Genomic DNA, 15,063 nt, shown 5'->3' on the forward strand with positions numbered 1-15,063 from the left:
TAACGGTCATATCATTGAAGGACATTTATGTCTTATCATGTCGGGCTGCTCCCTAGGCTATAAATAGCCACCCCTACAACCACTAGCTGGTTGGCTGCTCCGACAGAAACTGACACTTGTCATTTGAGAGCATCCCATCCTCCGAGGACTTTGAGCGAAAATCATCAAGTGAGGAAAACCCAAACCCAAACCCAAACACCTACAAACCCAAAGTGATTGAGCATCACTGAGGAGATTGATCCTGCGTGGATCCGATGCTTGTTACCTTTGAAGACTGTGCTTCTTCCAGACCGTTAGGCGTCATGGTCTAGAGCATCCAAGAGGAATTGTGGATTGCCGAGTGACCTAGTTTGTGAAGGTTCGGAAGTCACCTGAAGACTTACCACGAGTGATTGGACGAGGTCTGTGTGACCTTAGTTCAAGGAGAATACGGTGAGGACTGTGTGTCCTCAGGTTTAAATACCTAGCCACTCCAACCAGATGTACAACTTAGACAGCAGTTGGAACTGGTCTACCAAATCATTGTCTTCACCAAGCCAACTGGTTCTATTTCCTCAACTCTTTCATTTCCTCATAACTGTGTTGTGCACTTGTTCATATCTGTGTTTGAAGACTTTGACTGAAGACTTTTTTAATTTCCTCAGTTCAATTTCTTCAGATTGTTTGTCTTCATCTTGTGTTATCCTGTGTTTACGCTTTCTGTACTCTGTGCTTGTCTTCATTTCCTCATGATGACCATGCTTGTATCCTGTTATGTTTACTTCTGAGTACTTATTCCGCTGCAAGTAGTTCTTCGCTAAGGAATTTCCTCACCCGCAAATTCCTTAGTGAAGAATTCATAAAAATCGCCTATTCACCCCCCTCTAGTCGATATAACACACTTTTAATTGGTATCAGAGCAAGGTACTCCCTTGGCCTATGTGATTTTGGTTTAACCTCCTGGAGTTTCAGTTACGTCGACCGCAGGTATGATCAAGGTCTCTGCTGGCTGTCCTACCTTCGATGGGACAGACTACCCCTACTGGAAGAATAAGATGCGAATGCATCTTGAGGCAATTGATAACGATCTCTGGTATGTTGTGGAAAATGGTGTTCCCTCTGTCTCACCCTCACTTAACTCTACCGATGTGAAGAGATTTAAGCAACTCGATTCTCAAGCGAAGAACATCATATGTGGCCATCTGAGCAAAGGGCAGTATGGAAGAGTGAGTGCTTTGGAAACTGCTAAGCTTATCTGGGATAGGCTGTCCAAAGTGAATGAAGGAGTATCAACTCAATGCAACTCTCGTGTTGACGTTCTTCGCAATCTCTTCAACCGCTTCAAAAGACTCGACAATGAAAATGTTCAGCAAACCTTCGATCGCCTCACTGACATCTCAAATGAGCTTCAAGCACTTGGTGCCACTGACATCACCGACCATGAGGTGGTGAAGATATTGCTGAGATCACTTGATTCCTCATTTGATACTCTGGCACTAATGATACAAGAACGTGCTGATTACAAGTCACTTGATCCTGCCGATATCCTCGAGAGGCTAAACACTCATGAGTTCCAGCTTGCTGAGAAGAGAGATCTCTATGGTTCGAGCTATGGAAGATCACGTGCCCTGAAGGCCAAGGCGGTCTCTGAATCTGATGGTGAAGATTCTGATAGTAGCTTTGGTGATCCTGAAGAACTGATCCAGGAGCTAGCACTGCTCGTGAGGAAATTCCAGAAGTTCTCAAGACGTGGTCGTTTCGGAAAATCCTCAAGGAGCAATGATTCCTCATCTAGTGACTACAAGAAGAGGCTTTGTCACAAGTGCAAGAAACCCGGTCACTACATTCAAGACTGTCCTCAGTGGGAAAAGGAATCAAATAAGAAGAAATACAAGGATTACAGTTCTGATGACTCAAAGAAGAAGAAGAAATCTTCAAAGTCTTCATCATCAAAATCCTCAAAGTCTTCATCTCACAAGAAGGCCAGCTCCAAGAAGGCTTGGGCATTCATTGGCAAGGAAATGGACTTTGAGGCTGAGACTGAGGAACATGAGGAAGAGGAGGCATCTGAGGAGTCCAAGTCGGGTGTGGCGAGTCTAGCTCTCGCCACTGCATTCGTCAGCAAGTCTATCTTCAACTCTGAGGAAAATGGCTTCACCAACAAGGCTGATGAAGGCGAGGATGACTACGCTCCCACCTATTGCTTCATGGAAAAAGGTGCCAAGGTACTGAAATATCCCTCCTCTGAATCTAGTGAGGATGAATATGATGAAAACCTAAAGCCTAGCTACTCTAAACATGCTAAGATTGCTGTGAAACAACAAAAGGCTCTTGAAAAGGTTCAAAACATGCTAGACAAAAGTGATGATATGTTGGGTGAAGAAATGGATCGCTCTAAAACTCCGACTGAAAATCTTCAGAGACTTCAGTCTAAGTTTGACAACCTTCAAAATCATCATAACACTCTCTTATCTGACCATGAGAAGCTTTCCTATGAATTTCTTCAAAGAAAGCAAGATCTTGAGATGCTAAGAGTGAGTTATGAAGATCTTCAGAAGGAGCATGATTCATTACTTGGTCAACAAATCAGTGCTTCTCAGGAAGAATTTATTCCTCCATGCTTAAAGTACATTGAATGTGAAACTGCTAATTCTTCACCTGAATGTTCAAATGCTTCACATACTACAAATTCTTCAACCGTCTCTGCTATCACTAATTCCTCATATGAGGATATTGCTAGTATCACTGACAATGCATGGTTGAAGGAATTGTATGCGATAGGCATGTACAAAAGCCTCAAAGGGCATCAGACTCTTTGTGATGTGCTTAAAAAGCAGATCCTCAACAGGAACCCTAGGAAAGAGGGTATTGCCTTTGAGAGGAAACTCAATGCTGATGGTACATATTGGAAGCCTGAGCAGTATCCCAAAACCTCATGGGTTGCTACAAAGGGACCTCCAGTTGATCCATCCAATTTATCTGGCTTTACATGTGAATCTCCTCATTCTTCTGATGAGTCATTTGACTCCAACTATAAACTGTTCAAAAATCAGAATGGTGAAGTATTTGCTAGATATGTTGGCACTAACTGCAGTAATGGTTCCCCTGTGAAGAAAATCTGGGTTCCCAAAAAGTGCCTTGAAAATCTTCAGGTGAATGTCATCATGACACCACCTATGAAGAATAGGAACCCTAGATCAAATTCTTCATATGGACCAAATTCTTCATATGGATCCAAGTCCTCATACGGACCAAATTCCTCACGTGGATCAAATTCCTCCAAAGGATCAAAGTCCTCATATCAACATCATCGTGCTAACCCCTCTGTTTCGCAGGTAGAGCTAAGGGCTATGAATATGTGCATTATTCTTCAAACCATTATGTTCATAAGTCCTCCAAAAATTTCTCTGCTTATTCATATGCTTACCCTAGCCCCTCTTATGTGAAACGAAATGGTCTGGCTTCTATGCCACCATTCTCGTATGGAGCTTGCAGAGTGATGAACTCTTTGCCACCCCTTCAAATGTGAGTGGTGAAGAAAAAGAACTAATCTCTTCTGTAGGGTCAGGTCTCCAGACGTGCTTTAACGTCTGAAGAATTTGCTGGGGGCCTGACAAATTGCCTGAATGGACGGAGGCTAATCATGAAGAAATGAATCCTCATTTCTCACGTCCTCTTCTGCTATATATGTTTTACTGTTTGACGAAACTGATCTGATGAATTGATGTCATATTCTTCACCGATGAAGTATATGAGTTCGTAAGTTGCACTAATTCATCTGCAAGATGAGCAACCCAAAGCAAATGAGTGGGTCCTCGATAGTGGATGTACAAATCACATGACTGGTGACAAGAGTCTATTGATGGATATTCCCTTATCTCCATTGCATCTAAAGCATATTATCTTCGCTGACAAAGGCAAAAGCAAGGTATTGGGTCTAGGTAAGGTTGCGATCAGAAAGGATCAACACATGGACAAAGTCATGCTTCTCGAGTCTTTAGGATACAACCTCATGTCTGTCTCAATGCTTTGTGATCTTGATATGGTTGTTGTCTTTGGCAAGTATCGTTGTGTTGTGATCATGGAAGCTGACCATTCCAAAGTCTTCGAAGGCTTTAGGATAGGAGATCTGTATATTGTTAATTCTCTATAGGACCACAACCAACGGTGTGTCTTCTTGCAAAAGCTTCAGAAGGCTGTCTATGGCATCGACGACTTGGTCATGCCGGCATGAGGAATTTGCACACGCTTGCGAAGAAGAAGCATGTCATTGGCATTGAGAATGTCAAATTCCTCAAGGATCACTTATGCGGAGCTTGTGAAGCTGGAAAGATGACCAATGCCAAGCATCCAGCGAAGACTATCATGACCACTACTCGACCATTCGACTTGCTTCACATGGACCTCTTTGGTCCTAATCATTACCCAGCAGTCACGAATGATGCATCTCTCTATGGCTTTGTTATTGTTGATGATTACTCTCGTTACACATGAGTACACAAGTTTACTTACAAACATGAAGTGCAGGAAGTCTTCAAATGATTTTCCTCGAGGGCTTCAACCAACTTTGGTGTGAAGATCAAGCACATCAGAAGTGACAATGGAACTGAGTTCAAGAATTCTGGTCTTGATGACTATCTTGATGAACTTGGTATTACTCATGAGTTATCTGCTCCTTATACTCCTCAGCAGAATGGCGTCGTGGAACGCAAGAACATAACTCTTGTTGAGATGGCTCGCACTATGCTTGATGAGTACAAGACGCCTCGTCACTTATGGATTGAGGCAATTTACACTGCATGCCACATCATCAACAGGGTATATCTTCACAAATTCTTCAAGAAGACTGCCTATGAACTTCTCACTGGCAAGAAACCCAATGTGAGTTATTTCAAAGTCTTCGGTGCTAAATGTTGGATTAGATATCCTCATCACAATGCTAAATTTGCACTGAAAGCACATGAAGGCTTTATGTTTGGTTACGGAAAGGACTCGCACACCTACAAAGTCTGCAACAATGTTCTTCACAAGATTGTTGGAAGTGTAGATGTGCGGTTCGATGAAACTAATGACTCGCAAAGGGAGCACCTACCTCCTGTGCTAGATGAACAGTCTCCTGAGGAAACCATCAAGTTTAAGGCTACTGAGGATGTCATTCCTACTGAAGAACCTGCTGAAGAAGTCATTCTAGAGCGTGAAGTACGTCATGCTGATGCACCTGAGGAAAATGATACTGAAGAAAATGCCGATCAAATTCCTCAACGACAACCCGCTCATCGTCGCGTTGCAAAAGAAGTGCAAGTTGAAAAGATCATCAGTGACATCAACATTCCAGGTCCTCTCACACGCTCAAAAGCTTCATATTTGTCTAACTTTTGTGGGCACTATGATTTTGTCTCTATCACAGAGCCCACTAAGGTAGATGAAGCATTTCTGGAGCATGAGTGGATTCAGGCTATGCAAGACGAATTGCATCAGTTCGAGTTCAACAACGTCTGGGAACTGGTTAAACGTCCAAATCCTCGCAAGCATAATATCATTGGCACAAAGTGGATCTATCGCAACAAGCAAGATGAAAATGGCCTTGTGGTGAGGAATAAGGCACGTCTTGTAGCTCAAGGCTACACATAGGTTGAAGGAATTGATTCTGATGAAACTTTTGCACCTGTTGCTAGACTTGAGGCTATTCGCATATTACTTGCTTATGCTAACCATCATGATATCATCTTATATCAAATGGATGTGAAAAGTGCATTCCTCAATGGTAAGCTTGAGGAAGAAGTATATGTTTCTCAACCCCCAGGTTTTGAAGATCCAAAGCATCCTGACAAAGTCTTTAGACTCAATAAGGCCCTCTATGGCCTCAAGCAGACCCCTCGGGCGTGGTATGATACTTTGAAGGAATTCCTCATGAAGAAAGGCTTCAAACCCGGTTCACTCGACCCTACTCTTTTCACTAAATCTTATGATGGTGAACTGTTTGTGTGCCAAATATATGTTGATGATATTATCTTTGGATGTACTGACCAACATTATAGTGATGAATTTGCCTATATGATGAGTGAAGAATATCAAATGTCTATGATGGGAGAGTTGAAATTCTTCTAAGGTCTTCAGATTCGTCAACAGCTCAATGACATATTCATATCTCAAGAGAAATACCTCAAGGTTGTACTGAGGAAATTCGGCATGCAAGATTGCAAAGGCGTCAAAATCCCTATGCCGACAAATGGCCATCTATGCACTGATGAAAATGGTATTGACTTCGATCAAAAGGTATACCGCTCCATGATTGGTTCTTTATTATACTTATGTGCATCTAGGCCAGATATTATGCTTAGTGTTTGCATGTGTGCCCGATTTCAAGCTACACTGAAGGAATCACACCATAAGGCTGTGAAGCATATTCGTATATATCTAGCCCACACACCAACACTTGGATTGTGGTACCCCAAGGGCTCGGCTTTTAATCTCATTGGATGTTCTGACTCTGACTATGCTGGTGACCGTGTGGACAGCAAGTCAACGTCTGGTACATGTCATTTCCTCGGACGATCTTTGGTCTGTTGGTCCTCAAAGAAACAGAACAGCGTATCACTATATACTGCTGAAGCTAAGTACATTGCCGCTGGTTCGTGTTGTGCAGAACTGCTGTGGATGAAGCAAACCCTCAAGGACTACGGAATCAACCTGAAGAATGTGCGTCTCTATTGTGACAATGAGAGGGCCATCAAGATTGCTCACAACCCAGTTCAACACTCGAAGACAAAGGACATTCAGATTCGTCATCATTTTCTTCGCGATCATGTGTTGAAGGGCGACATCTCCATCGAGCACGTGAAGACTGAAGACCAGCTAGCCGATATCTTCACAAAGCCCTTGGATGAGAAGAGATTTAGCAAGTTGCGGTGTGAGCTAAATATCTTAGAATCTTCGAATGTTCTTTGAAAAGGGCACTCATCCTAACACTTATGCAAAATTGATGACTTAGATGTGCAACACACGAAGAAATTAACAAAGAATTTGATTCTCAGAGCCCTACGATAATTGTACGCGGTGTCTGAAATCATCATTCATATACGGTGGGTCACGCCACCACAAAAAGTTAAAAATCTTCAATTTGAGTTTTTCCTCAGTGTTTGAAATTCCTCAGTTATTCATATTCTTCAACTTTGCATTATCTTCACTATTTCAGTCGTTTTCTTCATTGGCTATATAATATATGAGTTTAGGTCCTCTATAGCATTCACTTATTGCTATTTCTTCAAGTTGCTTTTTCTGCTAAGTGAATGTGATCGGACCCTTCCCCCTCTATGCTATATACTCAACCCAATCTATTCACAAATTCTTCATGTGCGTTCTATTTGACACTCGTTCAAAATCTTCACTGTGTCCTTGTCAGCTAAAGAATTTGCGAATGAAACTTTAAAACTTATCCAATCTAATTTTTCGGCTTTGCCGCTCAAACCACTACACATTCCACGATAATACTTATCTATTCACTGACGATCTTACACAATCTCCACTTCTCAGTATTTGGGTGACTCATGTCAGTTGAATGAGAAGGGTCAGGGGCATGTTCGTCCAAAATCTTCGGGCGAACAGTTTTTCACTGTTGCTATAAATACCCCCTCCCCTTCCTCACTTCCTTTACTCCGCTCGACCTCTCTCTCCCACTCGAGCTTCTCAAACCCTAGCGCTGCCGCTACTTCATTGTCGCCGGTGAGGAAGAGCTTCACTGCCTCGACCTCATCGCCGTCGTACATGCGCCGGCCGCGGAAATCTTCACTCCACCGCCGCCGTAGCTGTCTTCCTCTGCCGAGTTAGGGTGTGGACGATCTGCATTGACGAACTTCACATCTCCACCTCACAGTTAGTCGTGTTCTTCGTCCAGGGTAATTAAAAGTTACTTTTACTACCCTCTTTGATTCAAATGTTTTCCACAAAATCTTCAAAGGTGTTTTTCTTCAAATCCTCACACACTAAAACACCTCACATGTCATCTGTTCTTGATATATTTCTCTAAGATACGTTTTTCTTCAAGATTCATCAATTGTGTGGATCTTTGATCTATACAACTCTGGAACCTAAGGCAAAGAAAGCTTAGTGAAATTCTTCAAGACTTGTCTGGTCAAATTCCTCAAACTTGTTTTTTACAAAACCTTCTGAGAACGCATATGACCTCTCCAAATTCCTCGCAACTATACTCTGTTCACAGGTACTCATGTACGCTGCTGAATCACTAGGTTCTCATCAACTTAACTCATTTGCAGCGTTCCTCGAAGAAAAGTTGCATACTTCTTCAGAGAATTCCATTGTCAAAATTCCTCATCTGAAGAAAATGGCTGACGGTAAGAAGCCACAGAAAGGAGGAAAGAGGCTCGAGGTCAACACTGCTTTTGAAATTCCTGAGGACATCTATGCTGGATACTGTACACCCCCTGAAGAAGATAAAAATCAGCACAAAGTGCGCATTCTGAAGATAGAGAGGAGATGGGCAAGAGAGTGGAGGGAGTACAGATATGTTACTCCAAAATACATGAATAAATTCACACTCAACCCTCCATGCTCAAGACCTCCATTGGCACTAGGTCAAGAAGCAGATCCCACTAGCCTCAAGCGCGGTGAGGATTATCCTGATGAATGGGCCAAGCGCCAAGCCAAGCTGGCTTGACAAGCCAAAGAAGCAGTGAGGAAATTCAACGAAGACTCTGCTGCTGCTGCTGCTGCTGGTGGTGAGGCCTCTGCTAGCAAGCCGAAGAAGGCCATGTCTAAGAAGCCTGCTCCTAAGCCACGAGCTTCATCTGCAGTGCTCTCACGGCCAGAATCCTCAAAGCCCTCACGGCCAGAATCCTCAAAGCCCTCACGGCCAGAATCTTCAAAGCCCTCATGGCCAATTCCTCAAGCTGCTCCTGCTCCTCCTCCAAAGTCCTCAGCTGCTCCGACAAAATCCTCAGCACCTGTGCATCTCGCCACGTGCCAAAGGACGACAGGAATCTCTATTGCCTCAGGAGCTTCTGCAAGTTCCTCAGTTGCACCAAATTCCTCAGCTGGCCCCTCTCTGCTGAAGAAGAAGACCACTGCTGGACGAGGTCCTCGACCAAGTCCTCACAAGAAGCAGGTTGCCTTCCAAGTGCCATCTGATGAAGACGAAGCTGATGATGATGAACTTCCTGAAATCATCAGAGATAGGCAAGTCAGGGCTGCTAGAGCCAAGGGCACAGATGTGCCAATTCTTTTGGATCCAAAGTTGATCCTCGATTACATTGATCTCTGGCACAAGGACCCCAACGCTCCTATGCCTGATTTCAAGCTGACTCCTGGTCAAAATCATGTGCTGACTCACTTCATTCAAGAAGAGAAATGGAAGTAAGGCCAGGCAGATCAAGAAAGCGCAGTACAAGAAGGAGAAATTCCTGAAGAACAACATTGTCTCTATGACAACTGATGAACTTGTGAAGATCCAGTCTGAAATCAAAGCCCTCAACGATGATTTCAATGCTTACTATGCTGATTAGCAAGGATCCAAGGTCAGGTTTGTTAAACTGACTGAGAAGTTCACCTCCAACGTTGCAGCTCCATCGCAACAAGAAAATCCTCAGGCTCAAGCATATGCTCAGCCAACTGAAGAACATGCCAGCACCACTGATGATATTCAGGCTACTGAAGAAAATGTGAGTTCCAGGGCTGATGAATGCATTCCAGCCGCTGAAGAAATTGCCAGGGCATCCACTAGCGATGCGCCTGAAGAAAATGAAGAAGTTAGGGCAACTGCATCAGTTGTGCCTGAAGAAATTCAACCAGATTCCTCTGCTCCTCCTGCCTACACCAACTCCAATTCTTCCATCTGCATCAGATGCTAAGAAGACCAAGGCTGTGGAGCACGCAGCAGTGAAGAAAAGGAAAGCATCTACTCCTTCAGATTCTTCAGCACCGAAGAAAATGAAGAAATTGACAAGCTCATTTGCTAACCCCATTGATGTTGTTCCTATCTCAACCATGCCATCAAAGGAAATCGTCCCTTTTGATGAAGAATATGTGATTCCAGATGAATCAGATGAAGAGAATCCTTCTGCTGCTACGTCAGAGCAGTTGGATGAAGAAATTGAAGTGGATCCAATCCCTTCACCTCAAGTTGTTTCCTCGCCTATGCCTCAGTTTACTGCTGAAGAGGCCGACGTTGAAGAAATGGAAGATGAAGATGTGGACATTGGCTATACCACACCAATGCTCAATGATGACTTTTGGGAAAGTCAGCACCCCAACTCTCCACTCTTCACACCATTGCAGCAAATCCCTCAGTCCCCTTCACAAACTGTTCAAATGGGCTCTGAAGAAAATCAACCCACTGCATCTGTTCATGAAGAAATTCCAGCCACTAGTGCTGAAGAAAATGAAAATGAAGAATTGAAGACCCAGGCTGTCACTGAAGAAGAACCAGAAATTCCTCAGCCTGAAGAACCTGAGATTGCGATTCCTGAGGTTTGTGATGCAACTGACTAACACTCCTCAACCCAAGCCAAAGGATCCTTTCTCAAGGAAACAAAAATTCAAGCCTAATGATTTCTTCGGCGAGCATGTATTCTTCACTGACTACAACCCCTATGACTATGCTCGCATTAGAAAGAGGCGTTTCTGGACTGCTAGCCAGGCAAATTTTTATTCCCCAGTGTTGTTCAACAAAGACAAAGTCTTCGATCATGAGCACATTCCTTGTGTGGATATGGAATCTCTACCTGCTTCGTGCCAGTCCTCAGTGTTCTTCATGATGCTAGACTGTTAAATTTCTGCACTGACATTTGTGATTAGAATGAAGAACTCATTCTTCAATTCTATGCAACGCTCCACATCACCGGAGACTCTGAAGATGTGAATTCATGGGTGCTGGACTGGATGACTGAAAACACTCACTACAAAGCACCAGCTACTGAATTGCTTCATGCTCTGCCTCTTAGTCCTCCCCTTGAAGCTGCTCATTGCACATACCAAGAGCTTGATCTTACAAACCACTATATGCAAGTGCTGACGAAGCCACTGAAGCCAGGTCAGGCCCCAAGAACAAAATTCCTCGTGAAGGAATTGCTATATGTGCCTTGGACTGTCTATCACATTTTGATGAAGACATTGAGTCCCATCAAGGGCCACGACTCGAATGAAGAAGAAGTCATTGGCATCATGCAGAATCTGCTATTCAATATCATTCATGGCGTTCCCGTCAACTTCCATGATTTCTTCATGAGGACTCTGGCCAATGTCGCAATGTCACCATTTGAGTTGAAGCCTTATGCTCCATGGATTATGAGATTCATCATAACAAGGTCTTCACTCAACTACAAAGCTGATTTTCAGAATCACCTCACCTACTTGCCCCCGATTGAAGTCCTCAAGCGGACCTATTCTTCTCCTGATGAAAAGGGCAAGGCTCCTGCTGTCATTGATGAAGGCATTCGTCCATTGGATGGTCAGTTCCGCAAAGCTGCATCTTATTCCACCAATGATGATTCTGCCACTCATGACACTGCTGCTAATGCTTCCAAGCAATATCCTCAAGCCACTGCTCCTCGTGTGATGACTGACCGTGAGCTTCTGCTAAGTCTTCATCAGAAGGTGGATCGGAACCATAAATGGGTTAAGCGTCAGTTTGGTTCTATTCTTCACAACATGACTTCTACACATAATGCCGTGAAGAAAAACCATTACTACCTCCATGAAGTCTTCGGTCGCACCTGGGAAATTCTATCACACATATATGGTGAAGGAGATCTGAAGAAAATGGGTCTCAAGGAAGATTTTGACTGGTCTGCACCTCCTCCGAAGAAATACAAGAAGGTCAAGGTTCCTTCTTTAGTGGCCAGCTCATATTCTTCATCGCGTGAAACCGACAAGCATGAAGACTTGGATGACACTGCAGCAGGCCCTACTACGACAAACGACCCCAACAACGCTAGCGCTCCTCCATCAACTTGATATTCTTCAGGGGCGTTAGTCCTCATTTTCAATCCTTTTGGTCATTCAATGACAAAGGGGGAGAAATTTGAGTTAGTCTTCAAGCGGGTCTATCTATATGGGCGTTTTTGCTAAGTTACAACTCTCATTCTTCTAATGACTTTGCTGGATCGAGTTGTAAACTTAAACTCTATGGTGACCTGATACTTTTGCTGTGATCTTCTGCATGCTTATTCCTCATTAATGTTAATGCATGCATGCTGAATTACATCAGTCACCATATTTCATGATGCATTTCAAATTCTTCATATTATATATCAAATGCGTGTATGAATTACAAGATATAGGGGGAGATCTCCATGATTATACTCTTCAAGTGTGCATTGCTTCAAAAGCAAATTCCTCACTATGCACATCTTCAGGGGGAGTTCTTCTATATCTTGTAATCAAATTCCTCAATGTCAGTATTTACACTTCATATGTTTATCCCCGTTGAAAACTTAACCTATATTGTCATCAATGAACAAAAAGGGGGAGATTGTAAGTGCATCTAGTGCCCCTTAGTGATTTTGGTGTATTGAAGACTTATAGGTTAAGGGACTAATGCGTTTGTGAGTGTACACAGGTCTATAAGTCTATGAGGAGTTTGATATTTACAGAGAAAGTCGACCCTAAAAATGAAGTTCTTCGACTGAAGACTTTGGATTTCTGAAGACTTCATGAAGACTTTGAAAGTGAAGAAATTGGTGTAATCCCGAAGGCTTGGTATTCATGCGAGGAACATGAAGCGTGAAGACTTCTGTTTTCGTAGTTTCATTTTCTCTTTCTTGAGTCATAGGAAACACCGTACTGTTAAAGGGGGTCAAGGAAATACTAAGGAAAAATTTCCATGTGATGCTCAACTCAAAATCCTACACCTACCAATTCCTTCGAGTGAATTCATTGGAAATCTCATACAGTTCAGTCATATTCTTCAGTGACAGAGACGAAGTTCTTCTGGTCTCTGAGGAATTTGTTCTGACTAAGGAGTTAGGAATTCGCCAGTGCAGATTGCCTACACAGTGAGAAACATGATAGCCCTGAGGAATTAGATACTCAAATTTCGACCGTTGCTGAGCTATGCGCCAGCTGTCCCAAAATATCTTCCCACCTAACGGTCATATCATTGAAGGGCATTTATGTCTTATCATATCGGGCTGCTCCCTAGGCTATAAATAGCCGCCCCCCTACAACCACTAGCTGGTTGGCTGCTCCGAGAGAAACTGACACTTGTCATTTGATAGCATCCCATCCTCCGAGGACTTTGAGCGAAAATCATCAAGTGAGGAAAACCCAAACCCAAACCCAAACACCTACAATCCCAAAGTGATTGAGCATCACTGAAGAGATTGATCCTGCGTGGATCTGATGCTTGTTACCTTTGAAGCCCGTGCTTCTTCTAGATGGTTAGGCATCATGGTCTAGAGCATCCAAGAGGAATTGTGGATTGTCGAGTGACCGAGTTTGTGAAGGTTCGGAAGTCACCTGAAGACTTACCATGAGTGATTGGATGAGGTCTGTGTGACCTTAGTTCAAGGAGAATACGGTGAGGACTATGTGTCCGGGACTGTGTGCCCTCAGGTTTAAATACCTAGCCGCTCCAACTAGATGTACAACTGAGACAACAGTTGGAACTGGTCTACCAAATCATTGTCTTCACCAAGCCAACTGGTTCTATTTCCTCAACTCTTTCATTTCCTCATAACTGTGTTATGCACTTGTTTATATCTATGTTTGAAGACTTTGACTGAAGACTTTCTCAATTTCCTCAGTTTAATTTCTTCAGTCTGTTTGTCTTCATCTTGTGTTATCCTGTGTTTACGCTTTCTATACTCTGTGCTTGTCTTCATTTCATCATGATGACCATGCTTGTATCCTGTTATGTTTACTTCTGAGTACTTATTCCTCTGCAAGTAGTTCTTCGCTAAGGAATTTCCTCACCCGCAAATTCTTTAGTGAAGAATTCATAAAAATCGCCTATTCACCCCCGCTCTAGTCGATATAACGCACTTTTAGGGCAGCACTTGTACCTCTCCAGACGACCCCCACACGCACGAATCCACGGCGGTTCTTCAACTCCCTACGACGCCACGCGCACCTTGCAACCGCGTAGGCAGTTGCCGCCCTCGCTTCGGAGCAGGAGAGAGCGGCTGGGCAAGGGAGAGCGGGGCTTGGGGGAGAAATAGGAGCGGGGGCGTGCGCCGGTTACTCCACTCACTAGGGCAGGGGACAGGGGCGGAGAAATCGGGAGGAGTTGCAGGCGACGAAGGCAGCGGAGCGACGGAGAGGGGGGGGAGAGCGAGCGACAGATGAAGAGGGGTTTTCTGACAGGTGGTGGCAAGGGGGATGGTCAATTAATGCCTCTGTGTCGTGGGACTTGCAACGCAGGAGAAATTACAGTTTTACCCCCCCCCCCAACAACTAAAAAAGTAAATACATCTATAGATAAATGAATGCACCATTTGAATGCATCTATTATAATGAGATAAGATCACACAACAGCACTACTAATAGCCTTAAAACCAAAAATAGATGGCAAATACACTACCAAAGGAAGAAAAATACATACTTAAATATGCACCTAAAAAAACAAGAGAAAGAAGTTCAAAACATAAAGAACAGAAGTTCAAGTACTCTAATGAAAGAAGTAAAGGAATAAGAATAAATAAACCCAAAGAAACAAAAAGAAGAAGTTCAAGTACAAAAATAGATGAAGTTCATATCTAACTAAAAGACACACCCTAAACCCTAAAAACCCTAAGATAGATAGTGGGGTCACGAACGTGACGGACTCGCCTCCGCATGCGACGACGCGGCACGCTGCATCGTCGCCTGTTCCGGCTCGTTCCTATCTCCGCCTCGCAGGGGGAGGGGAGGGGGGGTCCCGACCCCCCTCCCTCCTACTCGGCATTGCGCTACCGTATTGCTGCGCGCTTGGATTTGACAAGACGCAATGCGGTTATTCTGTTTCCACCCCCACCACACGCACCCTAAACCCTAAAAACCCTAAGATAGATAGTGGGCTCATGGATGTGACGGACTCGCCTCCGCATGCGATGATGCGGCACACCGCGTCGTCGCCTGCTCCGGCTCGTTCCT

This window comes from Triticum aestivum, chromosome 5B, assembly GCF_018294505.1.
Source record: "Triticum aestivum cultivar Chinese Spring chromosome 5B, IWGSC CS RefSeq v2.1, whole genome shotgun sequence".
NCBI classification, from domain to species: Eukaryota; Viridiplantae; Streptophyta; class Magnoliopsida; order Poales; family Poaceae; genus Triticum; species Triticum aestivum.